At 41.9% G+C, this 18,213-nt stretch overlaps 1 protein-coding gene across 1 annotated transcript in view; it reads left to right on the top strand.

The window, feature by feature from the left end:
- The window catches only part of SSPN (sarcospan), a 250,908-nt gene that overhangs the window by 148,198 nt on the left and 84,497 nt on the right, over window positions 1-18,213 (top strand). The window contains exons 4-5 of the transcript XR_003519865.1: window positions 2,807-3,087; window positions 5,709-7,097. The gene's annotated coding sequence lies outside the window, so the exon portion shown is untranslated. The remainder of the gene's footprint in view (window positions 1-2,806; window positions 3,088-5,708; window positions 7,098-18,213) is intronic.

Genomic DNA, 18,213 nt, shown 5'->3' with positions numbered 1-18,213 from the left:
GGTCAGGTTTCGAGCAGGGACCTCTAAAGCATGGGATAAAGGGCCAGGGTTCCAGCCAAGGGTGGTAGTGTGCATTTATCAGGGTCTATTTATCAGGGTAATTAAGGCCATTTCTCTAGGCAGCTGATATGTAGGCCTGGGAAAAGAGCCTATATAACTCACCCTGCCAACCTCTGGACTACTCCTATAGTTTCTGTGACATAGACCTGCACCTTGCTCTTTATTGACCGTGCCATAATGGGAACGGCCACCTTTCTAAACTTGCCAAAACTGACACTGGTGATAAGGATGAGAAAGCAAAAATGACGGCTTAGGTGAAAGAGAAGCAATCTACCTGCAGAGGCTAACTTCAGCTAGCTTAGTCATGGGCCTGATGCACAGGGCCCAGTGGGCATTTAATGGGTTGGAACATTAAGTGTGGTTCACTTAAGTGCTAGTGGGAGGCCATCCCTCAGGCTATGTTCACAAAGGGAGTTCCAGACCTTGAGTGAGGTACAGAGAGGTGAAAAGCACTATGGCTTCTGTGGGACTGTCCATTCTAGGCCCAGATGCAACCAGGTGCTGACTGGCTGAAAAATAGGATCCATGCAGTGCCCTTTGACCCCAAGGGCTGGGAGTTAGCAAGAGTCAGCTAAGGAACTTGAGGCTTAAGACTATCTCCCCTTCTTAGTGCATTACGAGGGTACTAGGCAAGACAACTCATTCTCATTTTGTAAAGCGGATCAACATTTTGGGAGAGGCAGGGGTACTGAGGATGAGATATACTTGCTCATTCACATACTAACACCTCCAGTGTTGGGACTACTGACATCATGAGTTAATTTCCTGCCTCACGTAGAGAGCTAAGTTGTCTCACATGATTGGCTCAAGCCAAGGCAAGCTGTCAGCAAGGCCCATCAGCATTCCCTTTCCAAAGACTCAAGGGCTGGCAGCCCTCCCATCAATTCCAGGACTGGTGACCAGGCCTTATTCTCTGTCTGAGTAATGAAATCCTTAGCTGTCCTCATCTACTGAGCGAATTCACAAGGGGGAGATGTCATATATAACAGGGCTATAAAAATAACGTAACTAAATGTCCATTTCTTTTTGTCTTCATAATAACCCCCGTGGCCAAATATAGGTAGGACTGTGAAGAAAACATCCCGAGAGCCAGGAATGATATGTCTCCTTACAAACCCCAGTGGTGGCACATTCTGCGGCCTCGGGCAAGTCACCTAATCTGTCTGCTTTTTCTTTCCAAAAGGAAAAGGGGCTGGGAGAATTCATTAGTTTGGTGGAAAGGTTTGAGCAACTTGGTTCCATCCCTGCAATAATGACCTCTTTCTATTTACAAGACTTTGGCTCAGATCCTCATTTCACTTTTGATAGTCAAGTGGATTTGCAAGTTAATGGGAGCTCTCAACAGCAATCTGTAGAACATTCTAAAAGCCATGGTTTGCAGCATCCCGAGAAAATCTCAGGGACTCTTTAGAGTGTTTCTTAAAGCGGCTTTTGACAAAACTTAAGTCAAGACCTTTCCAAAGCAAGTTTTACGTCGGAATGAGATTATGCTATATTCCTTTTGCAAATTACGGCAACAGAAAATCTGTGTTTTTGAATTGTGGCCTTGAACTTTATATGTTCGATTACCTCAAAAGTTCGACTCCCACCTAGTGCACCGTTCTGCATGTGACACATTTAGATGCTTAACAGATTTTCTGGCGAGATAGATGGGTGAAGAGATGACAAAATCATAGTTAGTGAAAGAGACACCTGTCATTAGGTTTTATCCTAGCTCTGGAATTCTTAAGACTTAGGGTTTAGGATCCTCAGGCACTCTTCATGTTAACTTCCTCCTTCTTACCTCAACAGAGTTCAGGTTTCACTTGGATTGAAATGAAGCCAAAAGCAGACTCACTATGCTTCCTTGTAGCTGTGGAGGGCACTAAAAATATTGTTTATGTAGGGTAAAACCCCTATGGTATGGGTATGACTTACAGAAAAAGAAACTAAGGCTTGGAGACATTGTGCATTTTAGTGTGATCTTATCCCTAGGTAGCCACCTGTGATTCGAGAGGCATTGAACCCTTTGCTCCCAAACTTCAGTCTGCCATCTTGCTTCCAATTCTCTAGATGCTCACAGTTTCTCTGACACAGGAGGTTCAGGAAGTCAATGTCATGCATAATATCTTTGCAAGATCAGTTTATTAGATTAGCTTCTGAGCACAATCAGGCCCAAAGAGGAGACCAGTTAAACCTTAGTGGCCACCAGCCCAGAGAGCAGCCCGGACCAGCCACTTTACAATAGAAGCTAGGGGTATGATCCAGAGGATTCCATGTAGGTTCATAGATACCGTCTCCGCATTCCACCATGAGGTCACTGAAGCCATACCAATTCCCCATATACCCAGACACTATCTCTGGGAGAAACAGGGGGAGGAGACAGAACTCTGAAAGAATAAATATTTTATGTAAGAGAGACTACAAAATTATATAAGGAGACTATTTAAATAATAATACCAGACTAAGTTTATTGTCATGTCTAAAAGCCTTCAACTCAAAGTATCGACCCCAGATCAAAAGCTTCAGCTAGGAGCTCATTAGAAATACAAAACTCAGGACCCACTTCAGACCTAATGAATCAGAATCTTCATTTTAACCAGATCCTTAGGTGATTCATTCACATGCACATAAAAGTTGGAGTCATGCTACTCTGAAGTGCAGAACCCTTCCTTTTCCCTTCCCCATTGTCCAAAGAGGGTGACAAAAGAAGCCATAGTACAATATGAAACTGTATTTTTTAAAAAGATTTTATTTTTTATTTGAGGGAGAGACAGAAATAATGAGAGAGAAGAAGGAGAAGCAGGCTCCCAGCTGGGCAGGAGCCCGGACACAGGGCTCGTCGATCCCAGGACCCTGAGATCATGACCTGAGCAGAAAGCAGACGTTTAACCAACTGAGCCACCCAGGTGCCCCTATGAAACTGTATTTTATCCATGAATTTCCATGTACAAAGATGTGTGACCTTGCCACGGCTGAATGAAAATAAGGAGCAAACTGAAGAGAATGGTGGAAGCTGCCAGCCTCCTTCTGAGTCAAAAGGAGCAGGTAAAATCATGTTGGCAATTGGATGTCTGTTCATGTCAATTTCTTCTGTTGACAACTGATGTCTTCAGAGCTGGGTTGAGAATTCTGAGTCACACAAAAGGTCAGTGGGAAAGAGTGCCATGCCAGATTAGCTATGACTGTCATGGGTGTAGGATGGGTATGTACCAGCTTACCTTCCCCACGTGTGCCAGTTCGGAGGTAAGAGAAGTCCTGAGAAGGACACAACTGCCAAAGGGATTTTGATTGCATCTCTCAAACATTGCGATGGTGGAAATTCTAAGTGCTCTCTGATATTTGAAGGAAGTTTGTCTGTAGATCAAGTGGCCATATAGCAAGCCTACCTCATCATAGGAGAGGCCATAAGCCTTATTCTCTCCTTACTTGGGGAACCACTCTTTTGGCTTCGTACTCATTAAGATGGGAGTGACCAAGAGAAAGGGTTTTGCTAAGCACCATATCAGAAGACCAAATTATCAGGACCACGCTCACCTTGTTTGTGAAAATGTTGCTTTAAGTGTTAGATTATATTATATACGATTTAGGGCCCCTATGAATTTTACTGGCAAAGATATTTTTTTTTTTTTTTTGCAAAGTCGGAAATACATTTCCTTGAAACCCAGAGCACTGGACTGGGACTTGAGAAGATGTAGGTTCCGACTCCGATGTTCCTACTTACTAGCTCTGTCTACAGAGAAGTCAGTAAGTCTCCCTAGGCTTCAGTTTCATTGGTGACTGGCATATACTAAGCAATCAATCAAGTTTTTTTTTAAAGAAATTAATCCTAGCCTCCACTATAAATTATGTTTAGTTTGAGTACATATTTTTAATAGAGCAACTTTCATCTGTGAAATATTCAGGGCATCTGGCAGATGCTAGAGGTGGTGGGGAGGGCAAACCTTTGCTGCTAAAATTATTTCTTTTCTGTCTTGAATGATTTCATGTTACAGAGCTTTCTGGATAAGAGAGACCAAGCCAGAAGACCCCTTGAAGTCCTTGATACCTTTCAGGTTATACCATTCTCTAAAAAAAAAAAAAAAAAAAAAAATGTGGTCAGGTTGAAGACTATTCATCGACGCAAAGCACAACAGGAATTTGCCTCTTATCTTAGCCTCTCCCTCCCAAACAGCTAAAACCAAAAGAGATAGCAGGCCTCTGCCGCCTTCCCAGCCAGATCAGGAGAGCAGAGGAGGCTTCTCGATGCCTGAAGTGCTGGTCCCAGGGTCCCCAGACAGACTGTACACTTCTTGATTCCGCTGGACCCATTCCAGTGTCACTCACAGGCAATGGCCCTTGCTGGGGGTCTTTAGCAGCGACGATGGTCCCATCCTGGACAGCCAGAGAGCACTAAGGTTAGCGGCCCAGGTCCACTCACTTCCGGTGGGCAGGCAGGAAAGGGGGAGAAGGCTGAGGTCCTCTGGCCGATTCCCAGCGGCCAGCTCTATTTGGAGGCTGAGGGCAGGGACAGCAGATGGGAGAGTGATGATCTCCTCCTGCTGCAGGTGAATCACAGGGCATCCAGGCACCTGGCCCACCTCCAACACCAGTGGGAGCAGATTTCACACAGATCCAAGAGCCTCTGCTGGCACAGGAGAACCTCATGAGGCTGGGAGGTAGCAGGGAAGTGGTGGCGGAACGGGGTTTTTCTCACAGCCCAGGCCATCCTGGTGCCAACCCTGCACACATCTTCTTGCTTCATTTGCCCTCAGAGGCTTTGGTTCGTTTCTCCCTTCTCCTACTGAGGGCAGGTGCATTTGCAGCCATGTTTGCCTTCAAACTGCTCCAGCTGCGTTCTACCTCACTTTCACAGGCATCCCACATCTCTGCCTCTTGGGGGTGAGTTCTGTATCTCCTCTCCCGATATCCTCACTGACAGGATCCCCATACTTTCTGGCAGTATGTAGCCATTTTCTCCCCACAGCAAAGCAGAATTCTGGCCAGGTTCTCTGGCACCTGATGGCCTATGCCATCGTGTGAGGCGTGGGCTCCCTGCCCTGTAGTGTGAGGATTCTCAGACTCCAGAGAAACGGAGTAACTCAGATATTTGGCTTTTTCCCATGAGACAGTCTCCAGTGGGGTTTGACCCATTTATTCATCTCCTTTCTCCTTGCCACAAAAGGCCTTGGTCAGAATATTTGGCCCTGGAAATCGGTCACGTGCCAACCAGGAATTGAGGTGCCCCTTTTCCTTGGGGAGCCCAATGTTTCCAGCATCACTGAGGCAGACAGGGATTCCAGCTTTTCATTGCCTGAGGGGTTTTCTCCCTTCTGGACACCTTGAAGGTATAATCATCACTCTGCCCTTCCCTCTCTTGTACCATCTTCTCCCAAGGAAGGAAACTGGGTGTTCTCTCCTCATGTGATTGCTAGTCACAGACATAACCCTGAGGTCAGTACTGGTTTGCCAAAGCTTATGTCCCTGCTGCCTGGTATCCTTCCCTAGCTGCCTGGTTGGGCATTACCACAGCGGGAGTCTGGACTCACTGCCCGGTGCCCAGCATGTGACCCACACATGCCCAGAAGCATGAAGAGCAGTGTTAACCTTTTAGGAGATTTTCCAGAGCAAATGAGACAGTCCACGGAGTGTTATTTATGTCTCTTCTTCTTTCTTCCTTTTGCAAGCAGCAGTTTGGAATGGACAGACAGAATAAAAGAGAAGTCAAAGAACGGTCTATGCATCCTTTCCCAAGCTATAATTAAGATGGAAGCTCATTTGCCATCCCGAGGGCTGGTGTAATCAAGCATACGATAGCACAAGATTTGGGAACATTTTTATCAGTTTTGGAACTACAGCTCTTCTATGGCCACATTTCTCTTCATGTCTCAGATTTCAGAGCAAGGACCGACATTTCCTGCACAGACAGGCCATGCCTCGGCTCTCCCAATTTGGCTGACCACTGTTCACTGGAGCTGCATACAAGGGGTAGGAGTGGACACATTCCAGCACGCTGGGGTTTGGAACAGCACCTCTCATCCCCAGAGAAGGGATTCTCTGTGGGGGCTGAAATTGGCAGTGCTCAAGCTTGCCTTGCGGTCGGCACGTAGGCCATCAGAAATCATCTGGGTGTCAGCCTGCCAAGCTGAGGCTGTCCTGGGGTGCAAGGATTTATTGCTAACAGAAGAAAGAAAAGAAGTCGTTTTCTTAACTCTGCTTTGCGGGCCACTTTTATGCAAAGGGACGCCACTGTTGCTTCAATCAGTTCAATATCTAATTCATCATGCCTGTGTTCTTCCAGCCGTTTGGGCCTGTCGGCTACCAGGAACAGGTGCCAAATCAGAGTGTGGAATTTTCCCAGCAGGCCCTAGGGTGTGTTGCTGCCAAGGCAGCTGTGGTAGGGTTGAGGAATAATGAGCGAACCACAAATCCAGAAAAGGAAGAGGAGGCTGCCTTTTTGGTGGGGGCTGACTCAGGTACAGGCTGTCCCTTGAGGAAAGATGCGGGTTATGAAGACCCCTCCAGTGCCAAGGCTGGGCAAGGCCAGGGCAGGCAAGAATGGACCCCACAGAGCAGCTACCCAGAACTAGGTTAATCAGACCAGGTGAGGACAACTGAGAGTGGCTGCCTGCTAAGGCCACAGCAGGCTCTGCGCAGTAGGAATAGCAAAAAGCCTTTGGTTACCGGGGAAGTCCTGGAGACCTACGTTCAGTGAGCAAAAGCAGCACCAACTGAGCATCTGAAGTGCAGTCTGGAGCTAAGTGTGTGCCAGGGAGGAAATGGAGCTTTGTGCCACATAGGGCCTTCAGAATAGCAGGAACAAAGCCAGTGATATCCAAGGAGTTGAGGTCAAAAGTCCAAGCCAAATGAGTAGCAAAAGAGAAGCAAGTTCTTTGGAGTCAATCAGTAGTAAATACATATTGGCATCATTTAATAGTGTACGTTTCTCCTCATCCTCATGGCCAACAGGGCACACAGTACAGCTAGACAAACAGGAGACTTGTGATCAGAGTTGCTTGCCTACCTTTACCTGTCCTGGACTCCACAATCTTGGCTGAAATTCTAAGACCACATCCAAGGTCAGTGGGAATGAGTGCCATGGTGTGATGTCTGCCATGGGAACAGGAGGGGAAACAAGGTAAGTTGGCCATGGCCATGGTTTTATTCTTCCTGAGGTTTTGCTTCATTTGAAGATGTCTTTAAGTTCACAAAGATAACAAAATGTTTTCTTGAGAGTGAGCCCATAGTATGACATGAAAGCCATAGTTTTGCATTTTACTCTACATTAATGTAAACAAAATTGTCTAAGGCAAATTAAGGACATTGGGGTGAGATTTACTATGAAAGTCCAGGACTTCATCACTGAACATAGGAACACCCTCTCTCAGTGTACCTTCTTTTTCTTCTCTCATTGAATTTTGATTCATCCACTTCTATTGCTCCTCTCCCATGTACATATGTTTTTGATAGAATTAAGATTTTTCTGCTTTGAAGTCTGAATTGAAATTCTCACTAGACTGAAGCATGGATACCATGAAACTCCCTGCATTCCAACATTAAATATCCCCTGGAAGAAAAAACTTGAGATTTTCCTTTCTACTTTTTAAAGGGACATAGCTCTCTGAATGTCTAATATTTGTATGCAGTCTAAAACCTCAGTTTGGGATGATCATCTGGTAGGAAGAAGAATAAACAAACATTGAATAGTCAGGTGTCAAGCATTTTGCTGGTGCTCTCCTGTAGATATGTCATTAAATCCTCAGAACAACCCAGAAGGGAGTCTTCACTTCTGTCCTTATATATGAGTTTAGGAAAGTTCGGGGAGATTGAATGTTATGGACTCAACTGATTGAGTTGACATTTGAATCTAGATCTGATTCTGAACCCCATTGTGCTGTTGGATTCTATTCGCCTGGTGGTAGCTATTTTGAACCACTTGTTTCTTCAAGCACTTTATGCTATAGCTTTGTGGCTTGAGACATTAACTGCATTCAAAATTACATAAATAAACTGACTAATACAAAATAAACTGACTAATCAATTTGGAAAAGAGCTTGATGTTCTCATTTCCTAGTAGTTACTATTGTATAATACTGTATCTATAACTTAAATGTGGGAGATATTCCAACAAAATCTTTGACTCAGAGGCAGATTATTCTGCAAAGTTTATGGATGCAATAAAAAGCGAAAAAGTACAATATGAGATGACCTCATTGATCCCCCCATTTCCATTTGGAGATTTTTAAAGTTCCCAGATAGGCCATGGACATTATAATTCTTGCCTAGGAACTGGGTTCATTCTTCTCTGTCATCATTTTTCCCCACCACATGCTCATTCTCCTTCATGTAGGGGTATGCAGATCTCCTGAGTCTGGGATTTCAGCTCCATAAAGAACTATATTTTAAAGCATGAATAGTTCTGATATACCTGATGGAAAGATCTCTGAGGTGTATGGAAGTATGGGGACAAAGAAATTATTGGCCTACATCAGCATTGATTGCAAGGAGATGCTCAAAGCCCAGACCTGTTCACAGGAAACCTGGCTATGGCAAAGAGAAAACAGAGGCAGCATCTGAGTCTCAAAAAAGAAAATCAGAGGGTCTCAGGAAAGAGTCTCTGGAGAAAACAAACTCTCAAACAACAACAAAAAATTACTTGGGGGCACAGGTGCTGTTTTTGTCACTTAATTCTACTGAGAGTATAGATTTGAGATGAAAGAGAAAGAGCTAAGAGATCAATGCCTGCCTGCCCAGATAGTGATGATGAACTGGATTTGGATTTGGGGACTGTTGGCTTACGATGCTGGAATACTAGATTCTTGCCCATGGGTGGTTCACATTTCATATGCACAAAAGAAGTGTGTCTACCTAGAGGCTAGATTGACAGAACCAAAAGGCTTTAAAGTCAGTATAGCGGAGGAGGGAGAAAAATAGTCGACAAACTTAGGAAGACAGTTACCATGGAAGGTGGCAGGCAGAAACAGGTAAAGAAGAAACAGAGTGGGAAAGGGCATAGTGAGTCACAAGTGGGATGGTGAGTAGCCTTCAATATCAGTGCACAGACCATGGGGAATTCACAGTGGAGCTGGAGCTGATGATGCAGGTATCTGGTCCTCTGTCCCTGGGGCCCAAGGAAACTTCAGAACAAGAGTTCACCGTAGCTGTGGAATAGAGCAAGAGGCCAGGAGACAAAGAGATGGGAACCGGTTGTGAATTTGATCCCACAGTGGTTTGTAGTGACTGGGTTCAATAAGTAGGCTGTGATCTTCTCTAGGTTGCCAAGGGTTGTTGAAACTGGCTAATGTATGTGCTTGGGAGGTGATGAGTGAAGGATGACTTGTTAGGCCTACAGCTGGGCCATAAATACAACATTGGGCTTGCTTTTTTACATATCAATAAAATTGGGTAGAGCAGGACTCAAGAATCAGGTAAAGTTTCCTACTGAGTCATTCACTTATTCAACAAATAATAAATTGAGTGCCTATTTTATTGGAGTGCTGAGGATAGAACACTGAATGAGAGAGACAAGAACCTTCCAGTGATGGAGTTTACTAACGAATGGGAGGGTGAGAGACAAAATATAAACAGGATAGCAACGAAATGAATAAGAGTATTTCATATAGTAGCATTTACTATGACAAAAAGGTAATAAGATTGAGGGACTGACGGTGGGGATGTAGTGAGGTGAGCAGTTAACTTTGGATGGGGAGGTAGTGAGAGTGGGCACTCTGAAAGCGTATCATGTGAATAAAGTCCTGAAAGATGGATCCACAATGTGAAGGAATGGGGATTGAATGATCCAGGCAGAGGGAATGACATCTGCAATGGCCCTGAGGAAGGACTCTCCCCCTCAAACAGAAAATAAGTCAAAGTAGCTGGAGGATAGTAAGTGGGGGAGGGGGGATTGGAAAAAAGTGAGGTGGGAAAAGTAAATAGGGCCTGATCATGTAGTTTTTTGAGAGTAATGATGAGGAATTTTGATTTCTTTTTGAGTGCAATAAAAAGCCAATGGGCCCCAGTAAGATTATCAGTGGACTTCTTTGCAGAAAGTTTTCAGGCCAGGGGTGCCTGGGTGGCTCAGTTGGTTAAGCATCTGCCTTCAGCTCAGGTTGTGATCTCTGGGTCCTGGGATTGAGCCCTGCATTGAGCTCTCTGCTCAGCAGGGAGTCTGCTTCTCTCTCCCTCTGCCCCTCCCCCCCTGCTCATTCTCTCCCTCTCTTTCAAATAAATAAATAAAATTTTTTAAAAAATGAAAGTTTTCAGGCCAGAAGAGAGTGGGATGATATATTCAAAACACTGAAAGAAAAAAATCCTGCCAACCAAGAATACTATACCTAGCAAGGCTGTCCTTAAAAAATGAAGGGAAGATAAAGACTTTTCCCAAACATACAAATGCTGAGGGAGCTCATCACCACTAGACCTGCCTTAGAAGAGATGCTAAAGAGTGTTCTTCAAGCTGAAAGGATGCTAATGCTAATTAACAGCACAAAAACATACGAATGCGTACAACTCACCAGGAAAGGTAAATATATAGTCAAAGTCAGATTCTCTAATATTGTAATGGTGATATGTAAATTACTTACAATTCTAGTTTAAAAGTTAAAAAACAAACATATTAAAAATAGCTATAGGGCGCCTGGGTGGCTCAGTTGGTTAAGCGACTGCCTTCAGCTCAGGTCATGATCCTGGAGTCCCTGGATCGAGTCCCGCATCGGGCTCCCTGCTCGACAGGGAGTCTGCTTCTCCCTTGACCCTCCCCCCTCTCATGTGCTCTCTCTCTCTCAAATAAATAAATAAAGTCTTTAAAAAAAATAGCTATAGCCATAATAATTTGTTAGTGGATACACAACATAAAAAAGATGTAAACTGTAACATCAGTAACCTAAGATATGAGGAAGGGGGAGAAGTAAAAGTGTAGACTTTCTGTATGCTATCAAAGTTAAGTTGTTAGCTTAAAATAAGATGTTATAAGATTTTTATCTAAACCTCATAGTAATCCAAAGGAAAAACCTGTAACACACAGAGAAAAGGTTATGCTAAGAGAAACAAAGCATACCACCACAAGAAATCATCAAATCAAAAAGGAAAACAGCAAGAGGGGAAGAAAGTAACAAAAGAACTACAAAATAGTCATAAAACAATAAAATGGTAATAGTAAGTCTGCAACTATAAATAATTACTTTAAATGTAATTATTTATTGTAATAAATGTAAATGTATTAAATTCCATAATCAAAAGACATATAATGACTGAATGGATTTAAAAAAAAAGATCTGGGGCGCCTGGGTGGTGCAGTATGTTCAGCAGCCGACTCTTGGTTTCAGCTTAGGTCATGATCTCAGGGTTGTGAGATCAAGCCCCATGTCTGGCTCTATGCTTAACAAAGAGTCTGTTTAAATTTCTCTCTCCCTCTCCCTCTGCCCCTCCCCACCCTGAAATAAATAAATAAATCCTTATTTATTTTTTTAAAGATTTTATTTATTTATTTGAGAGAGAGAGAGAGCATGCGCACAAGTGGGGGGAGGGGCAGAGGGCGAAGCAGACTCCCTCTGAGTAGGGAGCCCAATGCAGGGCTAGTCCCAGGACCCTGGGATCATGACCTGAGCTGAAGGCAGATGCTTAACCAACTGAGCCATCTAGGTGCCCCAATAAATAAATCTTTAAAAAAAAACAAGAACCAATAATATGCTGCTTACACTTTAGCTTTAAGGGCACACAAAGGCTAAAAGTGAAGGGATGGAAAAAGATATTTCAAGCTAATGATAACCAAAAGAAAACAGGGGTAGTTATACTTACACACATCAAATTAGATTTTAAGAAAACAACTGAGACTTGTTTTGTGGCCTAACATATGATGTATCCTAGAACATGTTCTATGTGTGCTTGAGAAGAATGTGGGTTCTGCTTCTATTGGATGGAATGTTCTGTATATATGTTAGGTATATTTGGTCTTTAGTGTTGTTCAAATCCACTGATTCCTTATTGATTATCTGTTTGGATGATCTATCCATTGTTGAGAATGAGGTATTAAAGTCCCCAACTATTGTACTGCTGTTTATTTATCCTTTCAGTTCTATTAGTATTTGTTTTATATATTTAGGTGCTCCAATGTTGGATACATAAGTATTTACAATTGTTGTATCTTCTTGATGAATTAACCCTTTATCATGAGACAAATGAAGGTCATTGTATAACAGAGAATCAAGTCTCAATAAATTCAAGAAGATAATATGGATGGACATATGTGAGTTGAACACAAACTGTAAAAATCTTCATATCACATATTATCTACATATTAAATGGCATCAACCACAAACAAAGCACTAAAATATTAAGTAGAATGACTTAGCTAGTTGACTTCAGCAACCTCTGCCATCAGACACTTCAGTGCTGACACAATGAGAGTATGAATGGAATACAATGGTAGCATGGTTGCAGGCTATTCATGGGCTCACCAAGCCTGATCTAGATACTCCCATTGCCTAATGTCCAGTCTGCCATCAATAGAAACCAATGCTAAGTCTCTGATACGATACCATCCCTCAAGGAGATCAACCAACTACTTGATGGCAAGTTGACTACATTGGACCCCTTCGACCTAGAAATGACAGTGGCACATATTGTGGGTATGAAGTTAGTCTTTCCTAGGGCTTCAGCCTGCACTGCTATCCAAAGGCTTATAGAGTGTTTGATCCATTGACTTGGGATCTTGTATAACAATACATTGAACCAAGGAACTCACTTTATAGCAGTAGATCTCAAAGTGTGGTCCCAGATCAGTACCACTGTTACTTGGGAACTTATTAGAGATGAGACTGAGGTAGGGCCCAGAAATCTGTGTTTTAACAAGCCCACCAGATGATTCTAAAGTACATGAATGTTTGAGAACCACTTCTTGATAGCGAAAAAAAAAAAAAAAGTAAGAAAGAAAAAAAAAGATGTGGCATTGGGAATATGACCATAATATCTACTGGTCTTATCACATACTGTGCTACCAAGAAGCTGCTAGCCTGACAGAGTGACAAAATGATCTTTTGAAAGTATAGTGTCTGCATGGAGATACTATCTTGTATAGAAGTCATCCTCTAGGGTATATGATATACTTCAGTCTTTCTCAATCAGAATTCCATGAGAGATTTAAACCACACCAAAAATTGACTATTTTTTCAATTTTCTCAAGGATAGTCCATAGCTAATACTATTTTAGACTCTTAGGAAGAAAGTTATCCCATGATATATAATGGATATACTAGGGCAGTAGGGCTTAATTATCCTGGAGAATCCTAGTTAAGAATAGCTGCCATAAATCAATGACCATTATGATGTGTTGTGCCTCCAAAAGGAAGAATAAATGGGTCTAGGAAATAATAAAAATAAAAAAAATTATTATTTATTATTCTTTTCTGATTGACAAATCTTCATCCATTGGGTAAGGTCAGCAACTATTTATTTTCCAACCGATTATACTTTTCTCCAGTAGTCCTTAGGCTATTTTGCAGAGGAAGAAGGTAACTTGTTTTTTTTTCCCCCACAATTCCACAACATTTACCAGTAGTGGATTTGGTGATCTCATGAATGAGGAGAATTAGGTTCATTTAGAGCAGTTAAGGGAATCAGACCATTTTCTCTCAAAATTCCCATCAATTTCTTTCACCAAGACATTCTTTCTTATTAAACTAGAAGCTCCCCCGTCTCTTCTTCCATTAGTGATTGATAATTCTGTCAGCAAAATAAGACAAGAGTTTGTCAGATGCTCCACTTTTAGCTAAATGAGACTCCCTGCAGATGCCCTCCTGGTTGGAGTAGGCTTCTAAGCTATGTGGAGATCTGGGTCAGGAAAGCATCCTCACCACCAGCCGAGGAGTGTTCTCCCTAAAACCACCCATACGCCTGTCTGGGCTTCTCATCCTCAGATTCATACATTTATACACAGGGAGACAGCTTCTTGACACGCAGCTAAACTGCATTCCCTCCTACAGGGCCAGATCTTTTTCAATCTTTTTCAATCTATTGAACCTAGAAATTTTTCATTATTCATTATCCTCCCTCATGTCCCTACTTCCCTGCTTAGTCAGCTTAAATTGCATCATTAGGAAAACTCACACACATCTCAAATATCTTGCTCTTTTTTTCCCCTCCAACATATTTACTTGGTTAACTGCTGGTTCTGATTACATCCTATATTGAGCCAGCTCCTTCCATCTTAACAATGCTGGAAAAAAATCACGGAACTATACTGAGTAGTCTCACTTTAAATTTATAACCACAAACTTCAAATGGGTGCACAGCATGGCTCAGCACTACCTCTTCATTTCTCTAGTTATTGGTTTGCCTCTCTCCTAGCTATAGTTTTCATATACCTTCTCACTCCTTGAATACTCAACTCCTTCTATTTCCTTCTGACCTTCTATGTGCCCATGCTCTTTCCGTTCCTTTGTGTTTGTTGTCGCTTTTGCCTTGAATGTTCTATTTCACCCCACCTTCTTAACTCCATGATTTGCTCCTTCCTTTCAACTATATTTTTGTTGAGGCCTTCCCTAAACACCTTAGCTAGGAGGCCACCCTCCAACGTATACATTGACGTATATATATGACATATATATGTATATGTATATGTATATATGTGTGCATATATTTTATATGTATACACATGCATATATGGTAGACATATGCCATTGGTAGATTTAACTCACTGTACTGATATTTGGGGACCAGAGTTACAGGGAAGGGAACTAGAGGGTATTATGCTAAGTGAAATAAGTCAATCAGAGAAAGACAATTATCCTATGATCTCACTGATATGTGGAATTTGAGAACAAGGCAGAGGATCATAGGCAAAGAGAGGAAAAAATGAAACAAGATGAAAACAGAGAGGGAGACAAACCATAAGAGACTCTTAATCTTAGGAAACAAACAGGGTTGCTGGACGGGTGGGGAGTGGGGGATGGGGAAACTGGGTGATGGACATTGAGGAGGCTATGTGTTGTAATGAGCCCTGGGTATCATAAAAGACTGATGAATCACAGACCTGTACCCCTGAAACAAATATATTATATGTTAATTAATTGAATTTAAATTTAAAAATAAATAAATAATAAATTAAAAAAAAAGAATTACCACACCTATCTCCCCCCTTTATTTCCTAGACCCATTTATTCTTCCTGGTGGCAGTTGACAGGAAGCAGGGGTGAAGGGTTAACAAAAAGAACCTATCCCAATCACAAATGGCCCCAAATATTGGTGTGGTAAGCTAAAACTACCAATGGCAAGAATTAGTAAAAAGAATAGCTATTTTTGTATTATGTACCTATATGGACTAGCATTTACACACCTTATTTCTAGTCCTTAAAACAACTCTGTACATTGAATTTTTATACTTACCTTACAGTTGAGGAAACTGAGGTTAGACACAGCGATTGACTTTCCCGAAGTGTCATAGGGTACATTGGAGCCAAGATTCAAACAATAAGGTTACTGCCAGCCAAAACTACTGTCTTCTTCACTACAAAGTTTTCTTACATACACATCACATCAAGAGTGGTTTTTCAGAAGCAAGTGACACTGTAGAATGATCTTTAGAGAGAGACTGTTCCACACCCTCATGGGTTCAAATCCCAGCTTTGTTGCTTACTAATTGCATCCTTGGACAAGTTACTTCACTTTTCTATAATAATACCTAGTTCACAGGACTATTATGAGGATCAGTAAGTTAATACATGTGAGGCACTTAGAACTGTACCTAGCATGTAGTAAGCAGTAGATAAATCTGAACCATTATTATTCCCCATGTAAATTCTTCCATGTCAACAGGCAGAACACTAATCGACTATAATGGCTACACAATATTCTATAATTTATCCAGCCCCTCTTTCTTTGATGAGTATTCTCTTTTTTCTGGCTTTCCCACTCATACAAACAGCATTGCAATATATATGTGTACTTAGGTCTTTTGTATTGCCACTTTTATGTCTATGAGAGTAAATCAGGAGTGGATTGAAGTGGATTGCTGGATTGAAGGCTAGATGTATTTTTAATTTTAAGAGATGTTGTCATTTAGCTCTCACCAATAAGGCTGTAAATCTTCATATTTCCTGCAGTAATCTATGAAAGTACATTTTTCTTTACAGTTCCACCAGCAATAGGTAGTACAGTTCTTTCTTTTGCCAGAGTAACAGGTATTAGTAAAGTGATATTTCATTGTTTCTTTAATTTGCATTCCCATAATTTTAAGGAATTTGAGGACTTTTTCATGTTGGTTGCCATTTACTCATTTTTCTATTGGGTTGTTTGTATTTTTCTTATCAAATTCTAAGCACTCAAAAAAAAAAATTCTAAGCACTCTTTGCATAGCATATATATTAACTCCTTACATGACTTCCCTTAACACACTTGGTTCAAACCATGAGCATGACCACATTTGACTCACTTCTGCATTGCCCTTTCTATCTAAATATTTCCCCTTGAGGTGCCTGGGTGGCTCAGTTGGTTAAGTGACTGCCTTCGGCTCAGGTCATGATCCTGGAGTCCCGGGATCGAGTCCCACATCGGGCTCCCTGCTCAGCAGGGGGTCTGCTTCTCCCTCTGACCCTCCCCCCTCTCATGTTCTCTCTCTCATTCTCTCTCTCTCTCTCAAATAAATAAATAAAATCTTTAAAACTAATAAATAAATAAATAAATAAATAAATAAATAATATTTCCCCTTATTCTTGTCTCCTGAGTACCTGGCATGGAGATTGGCCTATGAGGAAGTAAAGCATCCAACAAGAGCACAGAGGGGTTCCACTGCAGACAGGCATGTTACCGCATAGTTCATGAGAAAAGAAACAAAGACTAGATGGTGCAGTGAGCAGGATGAGAGACTAATCTGCACAAGCCAAAGACAAGGGATCCAAGTCAGGATCCTAGAGCTATGACTGTGGAGCCAGAGAGATGAGATCAAAGTGGAAGCAGGTCAGGGGGAAAGGGCAGTGGTATGGGCCATTTGCTTAAAATACCCAATAATGTTGGAAACTTGTAGTTATGGACCAGCAGGAGTATGATGTGTGCTGGATGGACCTGACTTCAAATGCTCAGGCAGGAACAGATAATTTGCTTGTTCAAAACTCTTTATTGAAGCCTTAGTGCCTATATAGCAGAGTCCCAGGTACTTGAACTTGTTCTTCAAGGTCTTCTAAAATATGATCTGACCTTTCCTTCCTCACTTTGCACTCTATTCCTTTATTGTTCCTCAAATTCCTTTCATCTTCTGGTTTTTGCTGGGAATGCCTTTCTCCTGCCTCTCCTTCCATACAAATTCTATTCATTTTTAAAGCCTCTGTTTCTCTGAATGCTGTCCTGACCACTCTAGCCTGATGTGAACTCTGCCCACTCTGGACTCTCACAGTCATTATTATCTGCCCACGCATTTGGCAATTGGTCATTGTCTCCTTGAGATTCTTTTGGAAACAAATCCCCCACCAAGCCAACTTAAGCAATAAAGAAATTTATTATCTCATGTAGCAGGAAGCTCTGAGTTAGGACAGGCTCCAAGGTTGATTCAGGGACTAAATACACCATTGGAGACCCAAGTTTTCTCCACGCTGCCATCCCATATCTAGTTTCTTCATGGTCATAAGATGACTTTCAAAAGCAGCTAGGGTCACACTCTTCTTTGTTTATATCTAGCAGCATAGAGTGGAAACCCTCTCGCTGAGCAGTGGCTGTCTGTTTCTCTCAGTTGGCTTGAACCAGCATTGGTCACATGCCTATGGCTGAACCAATAACAGTAGTACAGGGAATGTCGCATGTTAATGGTCCTTAACTAATTAGGACTATCACCTGGTCTAGGAGAGAGTCATCTTCTCCTCTATCCTCTGGGAGGAATGGATACTTGAATAAAGTTGGACTTCTGGTAAGAATCAAGAAGAGGAGAGATAAATGCTGCATAGTTATAAATTGCCCTATGACAAGTGTTTATTATCTTGAACTGCTATTTGTACTTTTTATTGTCACCCTTTCATACTTCTTATATCTTTTTTCCCAAGGTATATTGCAAACACTTTGAAAGAAAACCTATATCTTACATTTTGTAACCCCCAAATGTGTCGGTAAATATTTATTATAGACATAGATGTCAGTAAATATTTATTGTAGATGTAGATGTGTCTGTAAATATTTATTGATTGCATTTGACTTTTCTGAGATTCACCTACATTC

Source organism: Zalophus californianus, chromosome 9 (genome assembly GCF_009762305.2).
Source record: "Zalophus californianus isolate mZalCal1 chromosome 9, mZalCal1.pri.v2, whole genome shotgun sequence".
NCBI lineage: Eukaryota > Metazoa > Chordata > Mammalia > Carnivora > Otariidae > Zalophus > Zalophus californianus.
This window is presented reverse-complemented; position numbering and strand designations above follow the sequence as displayed.